Source organism: Amblyomma americanum, chromosome 3 (genome assembly GCF_052857255.1).
Source record: "Amblyomma americanum isolate KBUSLIRL-KWMA chromosome 3, ASM5285725v1, whole genome shotgun sequence".
NCBI classification, from domain to species: Eukaryota; Metazoa; Arthropoda; class Arachnida; order Ixodida; family Ixodidae; genus Amblyomma; species Amblyomma americanum.
In genome coordinates, this window is record NC_135499.1 from 95,788,194 (window position 1) to 95,804,609 (window position 16,416).

The 16,416-nt window shown below is 51.0% G+C and overlaps 2 pseudogenes; one reads left to right on the top strand and one right to left on the bottom strand.

Annotated features, from left to right (window-relative positions):
• LOC144123896 (uncharacterized) overlaps window positions 1–16,416 on the top strand; it is a 121,250-nt pseudogene that overhangs the window by 30,312 nt on the left and 74,522 nt on the right.
• LOC144126411 (U2 spliceosomal RNA) lies at window positions 15,629–15,767 on the bottom strand (annotated as a pseudogene).

Genomic DNA, 16,416 nt, shown 5'->3' on the forward strand with positions numbered 1-16,416 from the left:
CAATGGAGGCCGCAGTACGTGGCATGGTGGTCCACTATGCTCACCGCTGCTTGCAGGAATCCCTCAATTTCTCCTATTTATCTAGTGGCCTACATGGTATGGTCCTCGGCATACAGCGCATGCTGAACACCGCCGACACCCACCAGCTGTGCCGGGAGGTGCATCACGGGAATGTTAAAGAGAAGCGGTGACAACACAGAGCGTTGTGGTGAGCCCCGCGTTTCCATCTCAAACGGGCCGTACTCGGTCTCCTGTATGCGTATATAGGCCAAGCAGTCTGTTAAGAAATGTTTGCTGTAGTAGAATGTACGAGGGCCGCAGGTGGTCCCGCTAAGAATCTTTAGTATGACATCGTGTTTAAAGTTGACAAACGCACCCTTCAGATCGAATGCTAGGAATATCTTGTCATTGAGTGGGTGTTCTATGGGTTGGAGAACCTCGTGATGAAGCTGTAAAAGATGCCTTGCGCGGACTTATATATACGAGGTCGGAAGCCGAACATGGTGTCTACGAGGGTGTTCTTGCTCTCGAGATACTCCGAGAAGCGGTCAAGAGCAATTATTTTCATCAGTTTCCCTACGCAAGACGTGAGGGAGATGGGCCGGAGGTTGTGTGTGTTTACCGGTTTCCCCGGCTTCGGAATAAAGGTTACCAATGATGCCTTCCAATCGGGTGGCAATGAAGTGTTCCCGGTCCATGTGGCGTTGATATATTGAGGTAGGGTTTTGTATGCCGAACTGGGAAGGATTACCAACAGTTTGAAGTTGACCTGATCCCTCCCGGGTGTAGCCTTCCTGCGCATTTAGGCAAGAACTGCGCCAAGGCTGTAAAGCTGGAAAAGCTGATCCATTTCCAGATTATCGCTGCCTGCATACGAATAATACTGCCCGCGCGGGTCTTGATCCTGATTGAGCTATTGTGTTCGCAAGACATTCGCTAGATCTTCTGGTTTTCCTTGAAAAGTTGTGTATCGCGCGAGTGAGGTGTTTCTGGGTTATCGAGCGGGTCTGTGTAGGGTCGATGAGACTACTAAAAAGCCGCCAAGTGTGTTCGGCTCGACATCTGTCTTGCTGCGCTATTGCACCAATCTACTCAGTTACTGTCCGCGAGCTGGACAGCATACTCCACAGCTTGCTGGGTAGCATACTTCGCAACTTGCTGGGTGAGGTCAGAGTTGCGAGCGCGCAGTTTGCGATTGTGTTTCTGCAGCCGCCATCGCTTTATGGAGCTGCGGCTCGCTTCCCAGATGTGCATCGCGTTGTTACCCACGTCCAATGCAGGATCCGTCAGCTGGATGTGCTGTTCGTGTGAACAGAGTATTTGCATGTGTCTGTGTGTCCAAGTGGAGTAGCCTTTCTCCAAGAGATAAGTTACTGGCAGGGCCTGGCGGAAAGCATTCCACTCGGGAAGTTTGGCTTGTGCAAGTGGCGATGTAAGGGTCAAGTGTAAATGAGAGTGTTCAGTGGTCGTTACCGCGGGTTTCCTCGGTGCTGATCCACTGTGCGTGTCGGAAGTGTTTCGTAAGGGTAAGGTCGAGGCAGGGGTCCCAATTGGTAGAATTCCCTTCACGTGTTGGGGGGACCCGGTCGGTTAGAAGAGTGATGCCCAGCGTAGATATAAGTTCCACCAACTTACGGCCACGCGGCTCTACCTTGCGATAGCTCCACATGAGACAGGGGGGGGGGGGGGTTAAAAGCTCCCTCTGTATGTCATGACGGGGTCACGACCCACTATACTTAGCGCTGCACTAAAAATGTTAGAAAAAGTGATGTTTTTGAGTTTCGGAGGGCACTAGATATTAAGTATGTGTGAGGTGCTATCTGTTCGCCGTAGGTGGAGGACAGACACCATCACATACGAATATTCCAGATTTAGGTCGAGATTAACGTCCTGCACTGCGTAGGCCTTATGGACTAAGAGACAGGTGAACAGGTCTCGTAGAAAGTTCTATAGCCCGAGAGCTTGACCGCGTCCTCGGTTTCTTCCAACGCGAGGACTGCGGCGGGGTGTTCGACGTTCTCAATGTACGTGCTTAAGTTCGCGCGTTTGTTCCTGTCTTTGAAACCCCGACAGTTCCACTCTACAAGGGAAAGAGCTTGTTGTCTTTGCCGGGGGCGGCGACCTCTAGGGGGTTGGCTAGGAGGGGACAATGTCATGCTGATCTAAAGGGGAACTGCATTGGAGAGCCGGCGTAGGGTCCGTCACCTACAGCGGGAGCGGCTCCGGCTCCTCCGAGAGTTCGGTTAGATCAATAGGTCGGTTGAGTATTGATGAGCGGTTTGCGTCTTGCAGGGAATCCATTCGGCGGAGAAGAAGGGTGTTTGACTCTAGTCACCTCCTAATGATGGCTGTTACGGCGGCCGTAACCGTGGCCGTAGCTGCCTTGAGCAGGTTGTCTTCAATTTCGCCAAAGTTTAACAGTCGTTAATTGGGCGAGGGCATATTCAAGGGTGGTGAAACGCACATCAGGGCTAGAGGGTGTCGGGTCTGCCGGCACTTATTTCACCGGTTCCGGAGCTACCTGCACAGTGGGCTGGAAGGCCCAAGACATTTCTAGAGCATTAAGTTTGGCTGGAGTTGAGCATTTTGTGCCCGCAGTGTCTCCATCTCGCAGCGGAGGTCCGCGGCGTCAGAGATAAGAGGGGGGTGGAAGAAGGTTTGGTGGGGGAGAAGGTAGGGGAGCACGGGAAGGCAGAAAAGGCTCGTCTTGGCTGCGTTCCTTGGGTTGTAACGTCTTTGGCGCGCCAGGCGGAGGGCATTCGAGAGCAGGAAAATCCCCGTGTAGGAATGCGGTTGCGCCTGGATCACGTGACGCTTTCTGGTTAGTTGATCGAGGGGGCTTGGGGCACGCCCGTGCAAGGCGCCCGCCGGTGGCGCTGGCCCGATTGTGCCTTGCACTATATTGTTGCTAGGCGGGGAGACTTCCTGAGCGGTGCCAGAACCCGGGGCCACTGCACGCTGAGTTTGTTTTCTTTGAGCGGTCATTTTCCCCGACTATTGCAGCCGTAGAAATATGGCTTTGCAGTCTTGCGAGCACGTAAGATGGCTGCCATCGCAGACGATGCAGGAAGGAGTGCACACGTGGGGCACCATGTTGCCATCTTCGACGACTGCGACCGTTTGGCTGCAGTGTCCGCCGCGATTGTCTTGATGATTCGGGCATAAGTGCACGCGATGACAGATGGTGCCGGATCGAAAAAACGCGGGAATAGTGCGCTTATATTCGCGCACCACAGTAACCACGCTTTTATAGTGCACGTAACGCGGTACTCTGTGGCCCATGAAGGAGATCAGGGCAACGTCGACTTCCCCAGCTTGCCGATGAAAGCTATCTCTCCTCCTCGCCACTGGACTTAATATTTCAGGATGGTAGAAGTCTCCTGCTCATGGACAGTGATAATCCCTTTGCAGACTTCCTCGTTGACTTTGGCGTGACTTACTATCGGGATGGAGCCTTTGGAAGTATTAAGTGTAGATTCGCGAGCAAGCGCGTTCGCTGTATTGACGTCTTGAGTGGTGGGTGATGATGATATTCTGGTCTCAGATGGGCCAAATACTAATTGTTTCCTCCGAAGAGGCATTTACATAGGCGGAGAGCAACAAAACTGAGTCGCAACCAAACGAAGTTGCTGGGCTCTTTTAAGCCGAAAGCCTTTTTTGGCTCATGAGCAGCGTTGACGGAAGTTGTAGACGGAGGTTGTCCGCAAAAGTGTCCGCACGAACTTTCAAGCATACGATATATCATTAAAATAAAATGTAAAAGATGAGTAAGCAAGTGTTGATGGTAGTGATAGTGATAATGATAGCTGCCGATAGTGATAGAGGCTAGAGATAGATAGCGTGGTAGTGATAGTGATAAATACTGATGGTGATAGTGCTAAACATAGTGTTAATGATGATGATTGCGATAGTGAAAGTAGATGATAGCGATGATGATGATATTGATGACATAATATCAATAGGAAAATAAGGGGAATGAAAATAAATAAAACCAAGAAAAATAATATAAGAACGAAAATTGAGAAACAAATATATGGAATGAAAATAAAACAAAAATGCAAATATTAAAATAAAAACAGAAGAATAAAAAAAATTAAAAAGAGAGAGGGGGAGGGGAAGGGAAATGCTTTCGAATTTCCTTTCTTAAGTGGACTTGTGCAATCCGTAATTTTTCGACCTTTTTCTACCAAACAGGAGAGGCGACAACTTCCAGAACACTTGTCTATGGATGAGCCTAACATTGATCCGTTACACCAAGGTCGTCTCTTGTCTGAAAACGAGCCTCTCACACTACGCAGGATGGTCTCTGTGGTTGACGTCACGAAAGTAAGTCGACTGAAGGGTTGTTATGAATCACCCACCCCTGTAGTGCGCTTTCCAACGGTATGTGATTGGTTGAAAATTGATTTTGAGGAAATGAATTGGCCCAGTAACTATCTCACATATTCCGATAGACACCCTTATATTATCGTAGGAGAATTTACTGCCACACAGTGGGGTGGTGTTGCTGCTGGTGAAAAACTTTTGTAATGCTCAAAAAGAGAGTTTGGGAATCAAAGACTCTTAGTCCGGGACACCGCACGACGAGTCCCCTCTAGCGGCCACTTCAACATAGCCCTTGTGGACTCTAGTGTGGAGCAGTTAAGAGGGCAGTCTTCCATGCCATTCGGGTAGGTGTAGGAAAGAGGGAAGGTGAGTATTCTCAGTACATGCCCACACCGTGCGAAAGATATCGCAGATCTCTCCACAATGCGGGTTAACACCCCTACTTCGGACGGCAGGGATAAATAAGGTAGAGTGAAATAAGAAAGCAATAAAGAATTGGAGGGCTCCGGACAAGATTTCGACCTCTTGGGGATCTTTAACGTAAACTGACGTCACACAGCACAAGAGTGCCTTTATATTAAACAAGGCTGCATCCCATACAGGGGCTTCAAAATTCTAAAAACTTGCGAGTACCAGGGTTTTCTTAGCCACCGCGCCATTGTATTGGCCCCAGCGCATGTAGGCATCCATGGGAATTAGGCAGCTCATTCTGCCGCCCACGCGCTAAATCACCGGGCATCGCCGCACCTACAACCAGCGCAGGACGAGGAACTCAAATCTGCTCTTACTTTCCGTGAGATTTCTCGCTTATACAAAAATTTGCGCGGCCACTGTCTGATATTCTCAAGAGAGTGCCCTCATAGTGGGGAGGCGTTTCCAGACACCTGGTGTGGACTTGCCTCTCGAATCCTTCCTTTCTAACCTACCCGAGAGGACTGGGAGGCTGCCCTGCTCGGTTGCTCCGACCTCCAGGCCCATCAAGCCCTGGTGGCTCCAGCCCGGGCCGCCGCGGAAGCCACGGGGTGGCGGGATAAGGGACCCCCCCCCCGCCCCTTGAATTTCTTAGGGTCAGGCCCCTAGGGTCTGACCCAAAACACTCTCATTAAATACATAGTCAATAAATATTTGCCACCACTATCGCCCTTTGCATTTCGCCTCCTCGAAACGCGGAGTCCGCGTTCCACCCGAAAGCGGGTCAGACGGGCCTCAAATGATCTCCGCGATTGATACCAGATTTTCGTGGCGGACAGTCACCAACAAACACAATTTTCTTGCCCTGCACTTTCGGACACTACCCCGGACTTGGTGTTAAGAGCATGGAGGACCAGGCTGGCCAATTTCTCCGTGTGTCCGTTTTTCGGCCGGCCACATCGATACCGGTAGCTAAGCTAAACAGCTGCGCGCCGACTACGGTGGAGACGGCGCCGCTCAGGCGATGCCTGGGTTTCCCTCCTACCCTGCCTTACGTCGTCGAGGGTCTCGACATCACCGATCACCGAACGGAGCAACGTTAAACTGTGCTGACAACGACTGAGAAAGACACCGGGTTGCAACAGCTGCCACGTGGCAGACCGCCACCAGAGCAAAGGAAGAGTTCCCTCCCCCGCCAACCGGCCGAAGGTTTTAAAGTCGCTCTCAGACGACAAGGCCAACTCAACCTATGTGACATCGGTCCGGCAAGGATGGCGAAGATTGTCTGTGCAGCCGCCCGACTCGACACAAAGGTCGCCCTCTCTACTAAACAGGTGAGGGTATACCCGTTCAACAACGCAGTCACGATGAGCACCCCTGAACCATCGCGTGGACGTCTGCCCTCAGCCAAGGCACGCAACTTGCTACAGATGCGGCATCGAACATGCTCCGCCACAAGGACAGGAACCCACGTGCTAAGCGGTGTGCATCTTGTGCGAGGACCCACATCCGACCAACAGCCGGAGCTGCAAGCAGCGCTTCGTACGAAATCGCTGTGACATCTCATCCCACTAGAATCAATCATGATCAAGCTCTAGCTGAAGCCAGGACACAGGTGCCTCGGAGCCAGGAGCTTCAGTGAGCCAACGTCCATCTCAATAAAGGGTCAGAAGTCGACCGAATCAGGAACCACGAGAGCACTCTTTTCAGCCTCTAAGTGGACGCAGTAGGAGCACAGGTTGGAGTACATCGTCATCTCGGAGAAGCAGCTCTCGGACAAACTGCAATTTCGAAGCGCAAGACGAACCTGCCAAACATTTCCATGCTAAACGCCGTTTACTGACGACAAGCAACGCCAACGAGCACCCGACCCAAAGGTAAGTGAACTGGCATAGTTAGTCAAAAAGCTTCAACAACAGTTAGCGCCGCTCAACGTTAACATCAAACCGTTAGAAACTGCGAATGTGCAATTCAAAAATAATACCGAGTTGGCTGAGGCTTGCGCTCACGAAGAGGTCATCCGCAATGAACACGTGGAAGTGTGTCAAACTCGTCGTAACAAATGAAACGCATCTTTTGTACCTCGGCCAGATCCAGATGAGCTAGACAATAATGACGAACAGAGGCTTGCAAAAATAGACGAAGGACACACCAAGGTGGAGGCGACTATCCAGAAAATAATACCAATGCTTAACGCAGTAAACTAGGCTGTGGCCAATGTCGCAAGTACTTTCGAAACGGATATCTAAGCTCGGCACTGTAACAAGTAGCGTTGGCTGACCTGCGGCCCCTAGCAACGTGACCATAACATCGACAACGCTAAATGCAGAAGGCTCTTGTCCTCGTACCTACACTGTATTCTCCAGCCCACCCGATGGCGCGGCGGCGCGTGCGTCCGCCAGCGGAATTGTCAAACCTAACATAATGCCACCCGCGCGAAAGGAACCTTACTTTAAACGCGATGGCTAGTGTCCTTGTTATAGGATGGCAATGGAATTGCGGGGGATTCAGAGCCAAGCGCAAGGCTCTTAAATATGCAGTTTTGCCCCAAACAAAGAATGGTAATCATAGCCCTTGAAGAGACAAACGCAGAAGTAAAGCTCACGTGATATGCAGCATGCAATGAGAAAGGGACAGCTGAGCTCCGCCCGATCACAGCTACACTTGTGCACCGTAATCTCACAGCAAATCAACTAGATTTGGAAATGGCAGACGTCTCTCATATCTTTATATATGCTACCGAACACGCGCGAACAATCTCCCCTCAACATTCTCAACGTATACAGTCCACCTAAAGACAACAGCACGAAAATAGCAGCCCTCCTCCGCAAGGCGCATGCAGCCGCGTGAGACGGAATGTTGCTGGGTTTCGGATGTGTTAACGCACCCCGTGCAGAATGGGGCCACTCAACTAACAATACAAAGAGGACTTATTTCTGAGAGACTGCTCAGAGGGCAAGGGGGGGGGGATGCTAGGGCATACCTTACTCATCGACCCTGACAAACCTACGCGCATGTTAATAGCGTTACCAAGGATACGTGCCCCGACCTTACTTTTACAAGAAATATCCCCTATTTCAGATAGAAGAAACTCAACGTTAACATAGGAAGCGATCACTATGTGCTGTGTACCATTTTCTGAGCCATGCATTGCGGAATGCGTCGCTGGAAAGTGAAGCACTCGAATTGGGACTCCTTCAGAAATTTCCGCTCGCAAACCGACGGAGGGCTTAGCAGATTTACGACAGTGGACGGAGCGTCTGCTTCGAGACGCCGCCAACACCTCGAAAACTGTGACGCAGGAAGAAAGCGATCCCAGTCCGGACGCTAAGCTAGTACACATCATGGAAGCACAACGACGTATACACGCTCGATGGCGTAAAAATAAGCATACACGTGGCGTACACATGGCAGCTTAGCCGAGAGCAGTGGCGTCAGACTTGCGGCCGCCCTAATGGACAACTGGACAAGAACACATGCGTTCTAGTCAAATGCTTTTAGGGGAAGTCCCCAAGGAGGAGTAAATTTGTAATAAGGGAGTAATTACTCATTGGCATCCACCCAAGCGGAGGCATACAGCTACACAGGAAAGCTACAGAGCTTTTTCAGAAACTTCGCAGTTAAAGAAACATTCGTCCTGGTCCGGGGTTCAAACCCGGGGCCATCACTTCACCGGAGTAGTCGCTCTACCAACTGAGCTAACCGGGACGGCAAGCTTACGGTAGGGTGTGAGCGAATTGATCGATAATTCTATGTGGGAACAGGGCACAGGGACCAGTTTTTAACTGCCAAGTTTCCGAGAAAGCTGTATAGCGTTCCTTTGTAGCCGTATGGCTGCGCTTGGGTGGGTGCCAGTGAGTATTTACTCCCTTATTACAAGGTTTTTACCCAAGCATTTACTTGATCCTAGGAAGACTAAGACCGAATGTCACAAAACCCTACAGAGGATCGCGCAAGCTTTCCAGGGCAGCAACGGAGTGCTCGTGACCACATTCAAAAATCAGTACGTAAAAACCTCCTAGGATATACCCACGCCAGAAGAATATTCAGAGTCGGACAATGCTCACATGGCTATGGTCTTTACCGTAGATGAGGTTAGAGCTGCTCTTAATCAAATTAACACCACCTCGGCAGCCGGGACGATCGCATCACCTGTAAGATGTTGCGCAACTTAGAAGCAAAAACAGTACAGGCCCTTACGGACCTCTTCAACAGATACCGGACAGAAGGCAGCATCCCCGAAGAATGGATGCACGCTAAAATTATTTTCATTCCTAACAGCTAAAAGGATTCGAGATTGGGAACCTCCGCCAAATTTCGCTAAAATCATTTCTAGGAAAGGTAATGGAGCACGTTGTCTTAAACAGGCTCCAAATGCACGCTGACGCAAAAGACACGTTTACTCCGTCTATGGTTAGGCTTAGAGCAGGTGTCTCGGGACATCATGTGACAGATACAGCAAGAGATTCCAGATCCAAATCCCATAAAAGCCACGCGCACCATCCAGCGACTCGACGTGTGTAAGGCCTTTGACGATGTGTCACACACTTCCATCTTGTCTCACCTGCGAGGATTTGGTAGTGTAATGTGTCGCACCATCACTGCGAGAAAATGGTATAGGTAGGAGCAAGGTGTGATCCGCAGTGTCAGTATAGACCCCTTCGACGTATCGGCCCCACTTGTGACTTCCGCATGCCACGCAGTATAGACAGACGTCATCAAAAGTGCTTCCACCGAATTCACCTGAGCGTTGCCTACACTAAATCATATTTACATAAAATTGTTGCATTAAGTAGCCCTTTGTGCCCCACATGTGGTGTGCCCGAGGATCTTCCACATTTTATGTCCTGCTGCTAACTCTTCATCAGTCTCCGACAGGATGTCCCCTTGCACCTGGAGCATGTTCTAGGACCTTGGAGAGACGTGGCTTCGGGTGTACGCGACACAAAGCATTTGTCGTGTTTAGAGACACGGGTTTGGTGGACATTCTTTAACAATCATGTGTGTGTATGTGTGTTTTTGAGTGCATGAGTGTGCTCGATTTCACCATTCACCCTTTTTCTCTTTTCCTTTTCTGTTCCTCTTCTCTACTCTTCTCTTCTTTCACCCTCACCTGGAGTAGCATGCCAGGCAGACTCTCCTGTTCCATTAAAGTCCTTCTCCTCCTCGTTTTTCACCTGTGACTGTTGAAGTAAGGGAAACGATAAGACTACATCGCCACCTTCCTGAGCGAGCGCATGGCTACGCTGCATTTCGGAGACAAGAGTAGCGACAAAATTACACTAGGCACCAGAGGAACCCCGCAAGGCGCTTTTCTTTCAACAATACTATGATTGGCCTCCCGCGTGTGTTGGATGCGATCCCACATATGCATCATTCTATATGCACCGACGACATCACCCGATGAACCAACTCCGTATCCGATGGACAGATTGCAGAGTCAGTGAAACGAGCTATCGACACGGTACACTCTTTCGTGCAGAGGAACGGTCTTTTGTGTTCTCCGCCTAAATCGGTACTCTTAGTTATCTGGAACAAAGAAGCCTCACAGGCAGCGTCCGACCTTCGGCAACCCGTCCAGTTGCACATCGACTGCCATCCAATACCCCCGATAGCCACGATCAGGGTTCTTGGCATGTTTATTCAGAATAAAACTCTCGACACGAAATCGATCCGCCGCTACACACCATGGCGCACCAGATAGGTGGGATGGTCAGGCGCATTGGCACCCGTCGCAGGGGCATGAGAGAACCCGACCTATGCAGGAAAATGCAATCATTCCTGATAAATCGAATGACGTACTCTTGCGCGTACTATCACCTGCGTCGCAGGGACGAAGAGGCGCTAATTAGCATCATGAGAACATCATACAAGGCTGCCGTTGGCCTGCGGGCACGCGCCAACTCAGAGAGAGAGAGAGAGGGTTTATTGATAGGAAAGGCAGAGAGGTTGGCCTGAAAAGAAATACCTGGCCTGCTAATCTGCTCTGGGGGACGGGAAGAAGAGATAAAAGAAGGTCAAGATGGGGGACGATGATGATGGGAGGAGGCAGATGAAAAACTACTTAAAAAAAGGCACACTTTCTGACATCACAAACGCGAGACAAGGTCCGTGTCGCTCAAAAAGCGTGAGAGCGCTCGCGTTGCCTTTACAGTTCTTAAACTATCTCGCCAAGCGCCGAGGATCAAATCCTCAGACAGGAGCGATGTGTCCATAGGCTTCAGAGCAGATGCGAGTATGAGTCTTTCGCGTGCATACGCTGGACACGCATTTAAAACATGTTCTGTAGTCTCTAGCACGCCACATGTGGTACATTCCGGGGAGTCCGCTTGTCCTATTAAGTGCAAGTATTTGCGCGTGAATGCCACGTTTAAACGTAGTCTACGGATAACGCATGCAATAGAGCGAGGTATTCCGCGAGGAACTGAAAAGGTCATCGTCGGATCTAGCCGTTTAAGGCGGATGTGGCGGGTGTCTGGCAGGGCCCAGTACATAGCCGTCGCCCTCCTCATCAATTCCGAAAGGAGACGAGTTGTGTCCACTATAGAGAACGGTACAGCTGTACGCAGGCCACTGCTGAAGGCGCTCCTGGCTTCAGCGTCGGCGCGCCTTCAGCAGTGGCCTGCGTACACTGCTGCAGTTGGGAATGCTGTTGCTGTTGTTGCTGATAGGAAGAAAGAAAAGGAAAGTGCACGGGGCTGCCTACTGGCTCACGCCCAACCACGCTCACTGCCGCGTGCTGAAAGTAGGACAGTGAAGGGATAGGAGAGCAAAGATGGAAAGAAAAGGCGCGCGCTATTATGCCCCGGGCCGATCCCGGAGGCAGTGCAATACCCGACCGACCCATGCCAGAGTGCTTCAGGTACTCCGCCATAATCCAAAAATAGAATTAATATCTTCAGTCCAAGGACCCGAAGAAGATATGAAATCAGGTATCGGGTATTTTTAACATGCTCACTGAGCTAATCGAAGCCCATAAGACGGCACAAGTGACCCGCTTGTCACGCACTATTGCGGGACGCTTAATTCTCGACAAACCCTACAACCTGCCCTCTGAGGAGGTAGTGCAACATCACATTTATCAGTCGACATTACTAGTAGACTAGTTGTTAAACCAGTAGCCAAGAACATGCTGCCTGGATGAAACGACGCTTGAAGGAAAGCAAGGGTGCAGGCCCTTGAGAAACAGTACGAGAACGAACCGCGAGCTGTCTACGTGGATCCAGCTGAACACATCAAAGACGGAACACAGGTGGCGTGTATGGCCACTACAAAGTCTGCCCTCGTTAACGCCGCAACCTTTCACGCTAGCTCTATACGCGAGGTCGAGGAAGTAGCTATCGCACTGGCCATCGCGGATGCCAGAACCAAATCTGTTCTAAGCGACTCTAGAAGCGCATTCAAAATTTCGCCATAAATTCGGCAAGTGCACTCGCAATGCAAATTCTGTGCAACCGAACTCTCGATCCCATCATCACTAGCGTATGGGTTCCTGCTCACGCGGTTAAGTCCGGAAACGAGGGGGCTGACCGTCTAGACCGAGGTTTAACCAACCGGGGCACGGGAGACCTCTCGGGAACGGACGCCCCCGACTAGGCGCATCGCTCGTATAGAGGAGATTACAAACTTCTATACCCAGCTAAGATGCACTTATCCTGCCCTTACCCCTCACAGTGCGCAAGCCACGACACGCAGACGCCTACAAACAAAGGTCATTTTTAGCTCCTACCGATTATGTTTAATCACAAACGGTGAATATGCATCTGCATGCCCGCACTGCGGTGATTGGACGCACGCCACCCAAGACCATATATTATGGAAACGCGCTCGCAAACCCCCCAGCGACGACACTCTTGCCAGCTCCGTCAGTGGAAGAATGAGACAAGCTCTTGGCCAGTTCAAGAAAAACAACGTAGCTGGCCCTCATCACACGAGCTCAAGACGTCGCCCCCAACGAGATGGCACACTAGGCTCTCCCCAGCCCCAACTAATCCCTTCCACTTCGTGGCAATAGTTATAATCACCACCAACTTCCCCAAATGTGGCCTCCGCGGCAGCGTTCGAACCCGTAAATTCCGTCTCAATAGCCGAGTGCCTTAACACATGCACATGTCATAGCACAGATGTGTTCCTGCTGATGCGATAAATATATTAAGGCGAAAGCCTTTAATGGGTCATCGTTGTCAGTCCGTCCGTCCAGCGAAATCTGTCAAACTATAGCTGTGAAGTCAAACATGGTTCAGATGTCCACCAAGATATGTGATACAGGGGACATTTCCTATCCCTAAAACAAATTTTATATCATTTTCCTTCCCTTAAGGAGGCAAAACGCTAAGGCGCCCGTGTGCTGTGCGATGTCAGTGCGCGTTAAAGATCCCCATGTGGCGGTAGTGGTTTTTAATAAAATAATAGCAAAAATGAAGGAAAAGATTTTTGGTAGCCCCGGCATCTGCCATCAGTACTGAAGCACCTGCAATACTGAAGCACCTGTGCTGGGGCAGCGGAAATAAAGGATAGCAGGCAGAATGGAGAAATGAAACGAAAGAGATGAGGGGACAGGAAGAGACGATAGGGGGAGATGTAATATATACAAACTATTTACACAATAAGAATTGTGTCCAGGTTGTGCACGTGATTAGTTCATGCTAGAGGAAGTAAAACACACGCGCACAGCACTTCTGTTGGCTACAACTGGAGTGGGGCGTCCAGTTATTAATCGCTCAAGGTAGAACTCGCGGAGCGTTCGGTCACTGCGTGTAACTACCTGACGGAGAACTGACGGGACGTCAAGCCCGTGTGTTCGAATAATGCACAGAGGCTCACCATGGTTCGCTCACGAATGCGCGCACTGCCCTGCGACCACACTAGTGTCTTGATGGAGTCTGGTAGTATGCCCAGCGCCCTATAGGCCGTAAGCATATCGCGACGAGCATCGGCGAACGTGGCACAGTGAAGGAGCAGCTGTTTTAGTGTTTCCACTGCACCGCATCCGTCACACACATCACTTGTCGCGATTCTGTGACGCTCCCGTCGTTCCCCGGGCCACACGCAGCCAATGCGCGCGCGGAGATTCATTACACGTTGCGACCGTGTACGTGCGCGACAGCCGGTGACACTGTCGATGCGCTCGCCTCTTGCGATGCGTTGGTCGGTGCTGCTTTCGGAGATGGTCGTGGATGGCCGCACGCACGTCCTCTAGCGCAAGGGGCAGATTGCTGGCAGGCAGTTCATGTGCAGCGGTCGCGAGGTCGTCAGCTTATTCGTTGCCGGCGATGCCGCAGTGACCGGGCACCCACTGTGCACGCCCGGCACATCCTCTCTGCGCGAGGCGCTCGATACGCGAGCGAATTTCCCGCACTAGTGGGGTACCGCGGCCGTTAGATTGCAGGCGCCTGAGGGCAGCATGGGAGTCGCACAGCAGAGCACTCCTCGGCGGCGGAGGGCCGAGGGTGAGCAGCAGGCCCAGCCCGAGCCGGATCCCCGTCAACTCCGCCGTCGTGGACGAGCCCAGGAAGGTTCCGTGTTGCTGGCTGTGCTGTTGCAAGGGAGCAGCTGTTACGGGTCCCAGGCGGTCGAAATTATACCGGAGCCCTTCACGACGGCACCTGTCTCTTCCCTTCTTCATTCACTCCCTCATTTATGTCTTCCCTTACGGCGCGGTTCAGGTGTCCAACCATATATGAAACAGATACTGCGCATTTTCTTTCCCCAAAAACCAATTACAATTATATTCTTCCCTTACGGCGCGGCTCGGGTGTCCACCGAGACATGTGAGACACACGTCACTTCATTTCCTTAAATTGTCCAATGGCGAAGTCGTCGCGGTGAACGTGCGATGGCGTTCCGTGGACCCCGTGGGAACGCTGCAACAGGCTGTCGCGTCACAATCGAGACGCCTCCTGAACGCCGATGGGGAAGGATGCCGCCTAAACGCTATTTGTAGTCTTTAATCAACATCTTCACCACACATCAGCGATACAAGCAGCAACACTACGTTAAAGGCTTTTGCTTCACCGCACTTCAGGTCAACAAAGTGCACCTTCCCCTGAATTTTTCTAAGTGCAAAGCTCCTCTACGCCAGCTTTTGGAGCCGTCAGCGGGGCCGCAAGTTCGAATTTGAATGTAGCTAGAGGTCAAACCCAAGCATATCTGGTGGTAGTAAGGTTCGACAAAACGGTGGTCCATAAGGTCAAAGGTCTAAGTCGAGATGGTGTAATTGCCGCTGGTATAGCTGCAGTAGCTGAAGCCATATTAAAGAGGAGAGGCAAGAAATCGAGGGGTATATAAGCGCGTTATAAGCGCGTGTGTGCGCGCTCATTGCCACATTCCTGGGACGATGGAAGAAAACGGAGATCCTGCTGCACCAGCGCGCCGTGAAGCTATGAAGAAAGGAAGTTGTTCAACAAATAAAATAATGCCTTCTACTGTGTACGTGTCAATATCGCTATCTGTGGAAACCGCCAGTAACTCGACCACAAGCGTAGCCGGGGAGATGCAGCTTTTTGTTTTCGACCAGGGTTAACTAGAGCTAAACCACCAGCAATTTTTTTCCTGAACGGCGCCGCGAACAAGACGACGGTAAGGTAGACGCATTAGCCCGCTGAACGGGTGTGTCTGGACCGGCGGGGTATGATCGCTAACCCGCCGCGGTAGCTCAGTGATTAGGGCACTCGGCTACTGATCCGAAGTACCCGTGTTCGACCCCAGCCGCGGCGGCCGTGTTTTTATGGGGGCAAAACGAGAGAGAGAGAGAGAAGTTGTTGCCAGGACGAAAGAAAAGGAAAGTGCACAGGCCTGCTCACTGGCTCAAGCCAAGCCACAATCGCTACCACGTGCAGATAGTAGGAGAGTTGAAAGATGGGATAGAAAGACAGGATAGTAAAGACGCGCTAAAGACAAGGCCGATCCCGGAGGCAGTGCAATACCGGGCCAACCGGTGGCGGGAGTAAAGCATCCTTCTAACTCTCCGCCAAATTTCCAAAAATAAGTCCAATTGGACCCGTAACAGATACTATACGGGGTCCGGAAAACGCAAAGGCGCCGGTGTGCTGTGAGATGTCAGCGCAGATTAAAGAACGCCAGGTGGTCAAAATAATTCAGGAGACCTCTACTCCTATTTTCTTATTTCATTCCCATTTACCCTCCTGCCCTTACGACACGATTCGGGTGTCCACCTAGATATGCGAGACAGTTATTCTGCCGTTTTCCTTTCCTCCTTTCCTCGAAAAAAAATTGATGGTGGTTTAGCTCTGGTTTACTCTGGTCGAAAGCGAAAAGCTTAATCTCCCTGGCTACATTTATGGTCGAGCGACGACTGGCGGTTTTCATAGTTAGCCATAGTGCCACACACACAGAAGTAGGAATCTTTTTATTCTTTAAACATCTTGGTTTCTTCGCAACGACATAAACTTCGCGACCATAACAGCTACTGTCATGGGCTACGCTCTGTCTTGACAAACCCTACATGCTTCTCAAGAACGCGGATGTGTCGAACGGTTTGGTCAGCGGCATGGAGGGAGCTTTCCTAGATAGTGCGAAGTCGACGGGCAGGCGTCGAGACTGTGGCTGAACTGTCCGCCTCCTCTGCCCGTCTCTTCTTGACCTCATTATGCAGTTTCATCTTGGCTTCTCACCCGCCGTGGTGGTTCAGTGGTTAGAGCACTCGGCTACTGATCCGGA